This window comes from Rhinopithecus roxellana, chromosome 7, assembly GCF_007565055.1.
Source record: "Rhinopithecus roxellana isolate Shanxi Qingling chromosome 7, ASM756505v1, whole genome shotgun sequence".
Taxonomy (NCBI): Eukaryota; Metazoa; Chordata; class Mammalia; order Primates; family Cercopithecidae; genus Rhinopithecus; species Rhinopithecus roxellana.
The window spans coordinates 92974098-92984772 of record NC_044555.1 but is presented as its reverse complement, the minus strand read 5'-3'; positions in this window follow the sequence as shown (position 1 = coordinate 92984772).

The window sequence follows — 10675 nt, the reverse complement described above, 5'->3', positions numbered from 1 at the left end:
ATTATCATCCCCTTCTTATCAAAACCCCTTCTTCCTTTGGTTCATATTCAGGGCTTTTTTATTTCACTTCCTCAATACTTTTAATATTTTTCAATTTCTCTCCATATCCACTGTCCCCAGCAAACTGGTCTGACACTGTATACTCCTGCCTGGACTACTCTTCTAGCCTCCTAACTGGTCTCTCTGCCTCCAGTCTGCCCACCCTCAATCTGTTTCCTACACAACTGCCAATGGCCTCTCCAAACTACAATCACACCACTCCCTTGTTTATGACTCCTTGATGGATTTTCTTTGCTCTAAAGTTCAGTATCTTTATTCTGGTCTACAGAGCCCTTCATCCTCTTGTTCCTGCCTGTCTTGCCAGACTCAACTTGAGTCACTCTCATTTTTGATCTTTCTACTTGAGGATTCTTTAAGTTTCTTGAGTAAGCCAAACACTCATTCATCTCTGGATCTTTGCACATGCTCCTCCCTCTGCCTGGACAACTCTTTATTCATTTATTTATCCACTCAACAAATACTTATTGAGTGCCTACCTGGTGCTGGGCACTGTTCTAAGTATTGGGGATATAGCACTGAACAAAATAGAGATTCCTATGCTTGTGGAGCTTGCATTCTAGCCAGAGGAGAGAGAGAAAAATTAATGAAGGCAATAAATAAGTAAACCGCATGGTATTTTAGAAGGTAATAAGTACTATGGAAAAAAGAAAAGGTAGAGAGCAAGGTAAGCAGGATCTACAGTACAGAAGAGGGTGGGTTGGTGAAATTTTCAATGGCAAGTTCAAGGTAAGCCTCCTTGAGAGGGTGATATTTAAGCAAAGACTTGAAGAAGGTGAGAGAATAAGCCACGTGGATATCCGAGGGAAGAACATTCTAGGGAGAGGAAGTCGTCATTGCAAACTTGTGAGGGGGACTCTTGCATGCTGTGTTAGAGGAATGGCAAAGAAGATGGTATGGCTGAAGTGGAGTAAGCAAGGCCAAGCACGGTAAGAGATGGTACTGAAAAGACAGCCGGAGCCTAGACTGTGAAGGGGCTGGGAGGCCACTTTATGGAGTATGTCTTTTTTTCTCCGAGTGAATTGTGAAGCTATTGGTGGGGTTTGAGCAGAATAGTTATATAATCTAATTAATTGTATTCAAACATCCCTCTATGCAATGTTGAGAATAGACTCAAGGGAAGATGTGGGTAGGGGAAGATGAAGCAGGAAGACTGTACGGGAGGATAGTACAGTAATCCAAGTGAGAGATGATGGTGGCTTGGGCCAGAGTAGTAGCATTCGAGGTGGTGAGAAGGGGCTGGATTATGGACATATTTTGACAGTATAACCATCTTGACTTGCTGGTTAGATATAAAGTGTGAGCAGGGCCATATCCTATATGTAGGATCTGAAACTTATCTAGTTTGTGGGCCTTGTTTAAAAAACATACAAAATAAAGTGCAAATGTGAGTGTGTATATAAAATAAGAAAAATTATGCCAATTGGGTAGACTTTGTCAGGACAAGATGAGTCAGATGCTCTAACACGTGATTTGATATGCTGGGATTCATAAAATCCGTGACTTCACACACATACTCATTGGTTGTAGTACTGCCTCAGGTCTGTGTCCTATAAACATAGGAATTCAGATCAATTCTATTTAATGATATTCCCATAAAAAAAGAGTATGCTGCACTTATAATTCTGTATGCTGCATTGTCCAGTATATTCTTAACCGTTAATGCATCCCTTTTTTGGAGACAGGGTCTTGCTCTGTTGCCCAGGCTGGAGTGCAGTGGCCCAATCACAACTCACTGCAGCCTCGACCTCCCAGCCTCAAGCAATCCTCCCACCTCAGCCTCTCAACTAGCTGGGACTACAATACAGGTTCACGCCACCAAGCCTGGTTAATTTTTATATTTTTTTTGTAGAGACAGGGTTTTGTCATGTTGCCCAGGCTCGTCTCGAACACCTGAGCTCAAGTGATCCGCCTGCCTCGGCATGAAAAATCCCATTTTGATCTAGGCATCAGTAAGAACCAAATCTTCTGCATACAAGTCTATGTTTTAGAAGGATTTTCCACAGTCTAGCTTCTGGCTGTGTACATTTCAAACCTTGTGTCACCTCCACTACCTCCGTGCTTCTAGTGTCAAGTACCATAGGACAGATTCATATCACAATATGACTTCTGGTTCTCTACTGTTCTGTCACTACACCAGGTGAGTCAGCACATTGGCTGTAAGGGGTGTTCCAGGAAGCCAACCTTTTATTGGGACAGCAGTATGCAGTATGCAAGGAAGTGACTGCAAACCACATAAATGTATCTTGCCAAAGCCCAGCTAAATATATCGCTAACTCAACTTTACCTAAGCAGGATCCCAAAAATGTCCTTGGTCACTCCAACAGCACCTAATACAAGGGGAAACATGATGGAATGAAATTTGGAATGGAAAGAGACAGTGGTCTTAACTGACTGCAGTAAGAATATCTTATTGTCCCAAATTTTACAAAAGTATATGACAATGTGAACACATTCCTAGGGGCCTTTCTAGGGCCTTGGAATATGAGGGTTCCTGAGGCTAAAACTTCATTAGCTTCAGGTAAAGCTGGCACTGCATATGGGGTGTGACAGAAAGGGAGACATTAAGGATGATTCTGAAGGTTTTAGCCTGAGGAATGAATAGGATGAAGTTGCCATTCCTGAGATGGTGAACACCTCAGGAGGAGAAGGTGGACGAAGTGGAGAGGGCGGGGAGGGGGAAGATCAAGAGTTCAGTGTGACCACGATAAGTTGAGATGCCTATTAGGCAGCCAAATGGAGATGCCAAGTAACATGTTAGTTGGTGAACTAGTCCTACTTGTCTTTCACAGTTCAGCTAAGTGTCATCTCCTCATTTTGGACTCACTTGGTAAGGTTGAGTCCATTGTTATATACTCTGCAGCCTGCTGTACCTCTCTTTTTGTAAGAATTAACACCCCTGTGACAATTTTTTTTTTTCTTTTTGAGACAGAGTTTCACTCCTGTTGCCCAGGCTGGAGTGCAATGGTGCAATCTCAGCTCACTGCAACCTCTGCCTCCAGGGTTCAAACGATTCTCCTGCCTCAGCCTCCCGAGTAGCTGGGATTACAGGCATGTTCCACCATGCCTGGCTAATTTTGTATTTTTGGTAGAGACGGGGTTTCTCCATGTTGGTCAGGCTCGTCTCGAACTCCTGACTTCAGGTGATCCACCTGCCTTGGCCTCCCAAAGTGCTGGGATTACGGCGTGAGCCACTGTGCCCGGCCGTGATATATATATATATTTTTTTTCTGAGACGGAGTCTCGCTGTGTCGCCCAGGCTGGAGTGCAGTGGCCGGATCTCAGCTCACTGCAAGCTCCGCCTCCCGGGTTCGCGCCATTCTCCTGCCTCAGCCTCCCAAGTAGCTGGGACTACAGGCGCCCGCCACCTCGCCCGGCTAATTTTTTGTATTTTTAGTAGAGACAGGGTTTCACCGTGTTAGCCAGGATGGTCTCGATCTCCTGACCTCGTGATCCGCCCGTCTCGGCCTCCCAAAGTGCTGGGATTACAGGCTTGAGCCACCGTACCTGGCCCCGGCCGTGATATTTTTAATGGTTGTTGCTATGGTTTGGATATGTGTCCCCACCAAAGCTCATGTTGAAATTCGATCCACAGTTTGATCATGTTGGGAGGTTCAGCCCAATGGGAGAAATTTAGGTCATGGGGGTGGGTCCCTCAGGGATAGATTAATGCTTTCCCTGGGGTGGGTGAGTGAGTTCTTGCTTAGTTACCTGAGAACTAGTTGTTAAAAAGAGCCTGACACCTCCCCTCACTCTCTCTGTCTTCCTCTCTTGCCATGGAATATCTGCACAGTCTAGCTTCCCTTCGCCTTCCACCATGAGTGGAAGCAGCCTGAGGACCTCACCAGAAGCTAAGTAGATGCTATGGCCATGCTTCTTGTACAGTCTGCAGAACCGTGAGTCAAATTTTTAAAATAAATTACCCAGCCTCAGGTATTCCTTTATAGCAACACAAAGTGGGCTAAGATAATTGTCTGTCTTGCACTGCACTAGATAAACCTGGGACTGCATTACATACTGCTGCTATCTGTAATGTATAACACAGTACACAGCACTGGATAGATCTTCAAGAAATGTTGAAATGTTTGTTGAATAAATGATACACAGTCAAGTAATTTTTCCAACTCATGGCTAGAAAATGGCAGAGCTAAGACTTGCAGGGGCATATTTTTTCAATGTTTAAAAAACAAAGCAAATGACACATAACAGAAAAGTGCACTTAACACCAATGAATTTTCACAAATTGAGCACACTTTTTAAATTAGCACTCAGGCCAAGGAATAGAACATTGGCAGCATCTCAGAAATCCCGTCATGCTTCCTTTCTAAATTACTACCCCTCTTTCTTACCCCAATGTAACCAACATCCTGATTTCTAACATCATAAGTTAGTTTTTCCTGTTTTTGAACTTTATATAAGTGGGATATAATAGTATATACACTTTTGTGTCTGGCTTCTTTTGCTCTGTTTGTGAAATTTAGAAATGTTGTGAGTAGCAGTAGTTGCTCATTTTTATTTATTTTTATTGAGAATTACACAGCAGTTCTCAAACTTTTTGGTCTCAGGATCCCTTTAAACATATACCAATTATTGAGGAACCAAATAAATTTTGCTTATATGGGGTATAGCTATTGATATTTACTGTATTAGAAATTAGACTGGGTGCAGTGGCTCACGCCTATAATCCCAGCACTTTGGGAGGTTGAGGTGGGCAGATCACCTGAGGTCAGGAGTTTGAAACCAGCCTGGCCAACATGGCGAAACCCCGTCTCTACTAAAAGTACAAAAATTAGCCGGGTGTCGTGGCGAGCGCCTGCAATCCCAGCTCCTCAGGAGGCTGAGGCAGGAGAATCGCTTGAACCCAGGAGGTGGAGGCGGAGGTTGCAGTGAGCCGAGATCACGCCACTGCACTCCAGCCTGGGAAAAATTTTAAGGTATTTATTAATTAAATAACTCATTACATGTTAACATAAATAAATAACATATTTTAGTGAATATAATTATATTTTCCAGAAGAAAAATATTAGTGAGAAATATGGCATTGAGTATAAACTAGGGTCCTGGCAAGTATGTTAGAATACTGACCCTGTATGCAGTGGCTGACTTCCAGAGGTCTTAGCCAAACCCCAGAAGAGCACAGGAATGATGGCAGTGGGAGGCACTAGGATGGAGACCATGCACAGTTCCATAGTCTCTGGGTTTCATGCTTCAACAAGCAGCAGGTACAAATGAGTGTTTCAAGGAGACATGACATTGGTACACGGAAGGGACCCAATCAATTTGGTAAATGTATACATGCATGATGTGGTTAAAAAAAAAAAAAAAGTTGATCACTTTGGGTAGGAAATGAAGATAACGGGAGGGCACAGACTAAGCAAGTAGGGAAGGGAGTGGTGGCAGAAAATAATATGTTTGTTTGGGAGGCAGAAGACCTACTTTTCAGGGTACGTGGCAAACCCTTTAGTGCGGTATTTATGGCTTCAATCTGCTTTCTAGACCCATCTGCTACTCTGTCCCATGGTCCAGCCATTTCATTCCCCAGATAGGCATGCACGCACACACACACACACACACCTCTGCCACTATTCATGCTATTTCCTTTACCTACAATGACCTCTCTTCTTTGTCTCTCCTTTACTGCCAGTTAAATTTCTGATGATTCTTCAGGACTCAGTTGAAATGCCTGCTCCTGAGCACCCGCCCAGACACTGACCTACTTCTTTGTCTTTGCATCTTAGCTCATCATTCTCTTTTATGTTCCCAGAGCACTTTGTGCTTACTCCTATTTCAGAATTTGACCCGTGTCATTATTGTCCAAGTGTCTATCTTCCCCTCTAGACCAAGAACTAGATAAAGCAAGCCACGGATCTTAGACACCTGTGAGTACCCAGCCCTGAACATAATTCCAGGCATATAGTAGGAGCTCAATACATGCTCACTGAATTATTAAAATTACTTGGGTCTGTAGTGTTTGTCCTGCAGCTTCAAGTGGACAGCCCAGCTCTTTGTGACCTGGTAAGACACTTGCATATATATATATATTTTGTTGTTGTTGTTGTTGTTTGTAACATGTTATGTCCTCTAAAGTGAATAGCAATGGTCCTGTTAAAAGTTATGAAGCAAGAATGGGTGGAAAGAGACAGGAAAAAGATAAAGCAAGCAGGAATACTCTGTTCTCATATTTTAAAAAATCTACTTGGTAGTATTTGTTTTTGCTAAGAAAGAGTAGAGGCAGCCCTGGTCATAGCACTGCAGTAGGAGACGGGGGTGCCCCATGACGCATCTTCCTCACCACAGGACTTCCATCAAACCCCTTAGTCTGCCCTCTGGTTAGGGACAATATCATCTTCTTCCCTTATCCCAAGGCTTAGGCTTTTCACATAGCCAAAGACCCTCTGAAGTTATGAGTATATTTTTAACAAGAGCCATATGGCGATAATGTCCTGCCTTTACTGTCCTCCTCAGTAAGGGCATATCACCCATCTTCTGATTCCAACTCCTCCCTCCTTTGGGAAGCCTTTCCTGAGAAAAGCCCACAAATTACGATGCCTCTTGACTGTTTTGGCTGGGGAGTTGAGTGACACAGTATATGAGAGTGTAAAGATGGAAATGTTTCGCATGCAAGCTTTTTCCCAACTAGACTTGAGACCTTGTCCGCAGAGATAGTGGCGCATCATTTTCTGTCCCCAGCAATGTCTCACATGAGGCATTCCACATCGGTGCACAATAAATATTTGCTGATTGATCAAGGATGGGTGGGCAGGCTGGTCTGTACCCTTCAGAGACTGTAGGTCATGCATATTTACTTTGTCTGTGGCTGATTAATTAACCTTCTGTTGTCAAGCCATCTCTGAAGCTGGAAAGATAAGAAACAGCCCTGTCTCAGCTTCAGATTAGAGGTCAGGAGGTCTTGATTTCTCTCTGTGGCTTCTTCATTAACTGGTACAAACTTGGGCAAGCCAATTTGTGCTCTGGGTCTCAGTTTCCTGGACTGAAAAAAGAATGGGAGACTTAGGTTTCATGGCTAAGATAGAGTAACAGAACCCAGGCATACCCTCCTGCATGAAACAATAAATAAAAACAGACAAAATACATGAAACAATGGGTTTTAAGACATTGAACATTAGGCAATGAAGGACAGTAATCCCAGAGAGATGGGAACAAACAAGGGGAGCCCTATAATAACCTTAGCCTGTTTCCTTCAGAAATTTTCAGAAAGTGACATAGGGAAGGGTACTGAAGTAGAGCCTGGTGGACCTCCTTGAATTAAGGACACAGAACTGAGGGTCCAGGGAGACCAAGAAAGGAGAGCTCATAGGAAAGAACACCAGAGAGGAAAGAGCTACTCTAAGAAAGACCTAGAGTAGTCAGCAGAGTACTGATCAGCATGTATGTGTGAGAAAGCTACTCAAAGGTGGCAAATAACCATCTGACATGATTAGAGGGAACTGTGCCTTGTGCTCACATAGGGCCAGAAATAGTGCTTCTTCCTTCCAGGCAGACTGGAGAAACTCATAATTCATGGGACATTGAGTAAGTAGTCAGGAGGTCTTGCCTCAGTAATGGGAAATAACTAGCCAAGACTAAGTGCTGTTGCAGACCCACCTAACCAACCACAAAAGCAAACCCAAAAGAATCAAACTGTTTCCAAGTGATTTAACTGACCATACCAAGTGTTGATGAGGATGTGGAGCAAATGGAACTCTCATTCACTGCTGGTGAGACTGCAAAATGGCACATCGCATTTGGAAATAATTTTGGCAGTTTCTAAAAATGTTAAACATACACCTGCCATATTACCCAGACATTCTGTTTAGGTATTTACTGAAGAGAAATGAAAGCCTGTGTACATTCAGAGACTTGTACGTGAATGTTCAAGACATCTTTATTTATAATAGCCAACAACTAGAAACAAACCAAATACCCATCAGTAGGTGAATGGATAAATTGTGGTGTATCCATGCAGTGAAATACTACATGCAACAATATGGATAAATCTTAAAATGATTATGCTGAGTAAAAGAAGCTAGACAAAAAGCACATACTATATGATTCCTTTTTTTTTTTTTTTTTTTTTTTTTTTTTTTTTTTTATTATACTTTAAGTTCTAGGGTACATGTGCATAACGTGCAGGTTTGTTACATATGTATACTTATGCCATGTTGGTGTGCTGCACCCATCAACTCGTCAGCACCCATCAATTCATCATTTATATCATGTATAACTCCCCAATGCAATCCCTCCCTCCTCCCCCCTCCCCCCTCCCCATGATAGACCCCAGTGTGTGATGTTCCCCTTCCCGAGTCCAAGTGATCTCATTGTTCAGTTCCCACCTATGAGTGAGAACATGCGGTGTTTGGTTTTCTCTTCTTGTGATAGTTTGCTAAGAATGATGGTTTCCAGCTGCATCCATGTCCCTACAAAGGACGCAAACTCATCCTTTTTTATGGCTGCATAGTATTCCATGGTGTATATGTGCCACATTTTCTTAATCCAGTCTGTCACAGATGGACATTTGGGTTGATTCCAAGTCTTTGCTATTGTGAATAGTGCCGCAATAAACATACGTGTACATGTGTCTTTGTAGTAGACTAATTTATAATCCTTTGGGTATATACCCAGTAGTGGGATGGCTGGGTCATATGGTACATCTAGTTCTAGATCCTTGAGGAATTGCCATACTGTTTTCCATAATGGTTGAACTAGTTTACAATCCCACCAACAGTGTAAAAGTGTTCCTATTTCTCCACATCCTCTCCAACACCTGTTGTTTCCTGACTTCTTAATGATTGCCATTCTAACTGGTGTGAGATGGTATCTCATTGTGGTTTTGATTTGCATTTCTCTGATGGCCAGTGATGATGAGCATTTTTTCATGTGTCTGTTGGCTGTATGAATATCTTCTTTTGAGAAATGTCTGTTCATATCCTTTCCCCACTTTTTGATGGGGTTGTTTGTTTTTTTCTCGTATATTTGTTTGAGTTCTTTGTAGATTCTGGATATTAGCCCTTTGTCAGATGAGTAGGTTGCAAAAATTTTCTCCCATTCTGTAGGTTGCCTGTTCACTCTGATGGTAGTTTCTTTTGCTGTGCAAAAGCTCTTTAGTTTAATTAGATCCCATTTGTCAATTATGGCTTTTGCTGCCGTTGCTTTTGGTGTTTTAGACATGAAGTCCTTGCCAATGCCTATGTCCTGAATGGTACTACCTAGATTTTCTTCTAGGGTTTTTATGGTATTAGGTCTAACATTTAAGTCTCTAATCCATCTTGAATTAATCTTCGTATAAGGGGTAAGGAAAGGATCCAGTTTCAGCTTTCTACTTATGGCTAGCCAATTTTCCCAGCACCATTTATTAAATAGGGAATCCTTTCCCCATTTCTTGTTTCTCTCAGGTTTGTCAAAGATCAGATGGCTGTAGATGTGCGGTATTATTTCTGAGGACTCTGTTCTGTTCCATTGGTCTATATCTCTGTTTTGGTACCAGTACCATGCTGTTTTGGTTACTGTAGCCTTGTAGTATAGTTTGAAGTCAGGTAGCGTGACGCCTCCAGCTTTGTCCTTTTGACTTAGGATTGTCTTGGCAATGCGGGCTCTTTTTTGGTTCCATATGAACTTTAAAGCAGTTTTTTCCAATTCTGTGAAGAAAGTCATTGGTAGCTTGATGGGGATGGCATTGAATCTATAAATAACCTTGGGGAGTATGGCCATTTTCACGATATTGATTCTTCCTATCCATGAGCATGGTATGTTCTTCCATTTGTTTGTGTCCTCTTTGATTTCACTGAGCAGTGGTTTGTAGTTCTCCTTGAAGAGGTCCTTTACATCCCTTGTAAGCTGGATTCCTAGGTATTTTATTCTCTTTGAAGCAATTGTGAATGGAAGTTCATTCCTGATTTGGCTCTCTGCTTGTCTGTTGCTGGTGTATAAGAATGCTTGTGATTTTTGCACATTAATTTTGTATCCTGAGACTTTGCTGAAGTTGCTTATCAGCTTAAGGAGATTTTGGGCTGAGACGATGGGGTTTTCTAAATATACAATCATGTCATCTGCAAACAGGGACAATTTGACTTCTTCTTTTCCTAACTGGATACCCTTGATTTCTTTCTCTTGCCTGATTGCCCTAGCCAGAACTTCCAACACTATGTTGAATAGGAGTGGTGAGAGAGGGCATCCCTGTCTTGTGCCAGTTTTCAAAGGGAATTTTTCCAGTTTTTGCCCATTCAGTATGATATTAGCTGTGGGTTTGTCATAAATAGCTCTTATTATTTTGAGGTACGTTCCATCAATACCGAATTTATTGAGCGTTTTTAGCATGAAGGGCTGTTGAATTTTGTCAAAAGCCTTTTCTGCATCTATTGAGACAATCATGTGGTTCTTGTCTTTGGTTCTGTTTATATGCTGGATTACGTTTATTGATTTGCGAATGTTGAACCAGCCTTGCATCCCAGGGATGAAGCCCACTTGATCATGGTGGATAAGCTTTTTGATGTGCTGCTGAATCCGGTTTGCCAGTATTTTATTGAGGATTTTTGCATCAATGTTCATCAGGGATATTGGTCTAAAATTCTCTTTTTTTGTTGTGTCTCTGCCAGGCTTTGGTATCAGGATGATGTTGGCC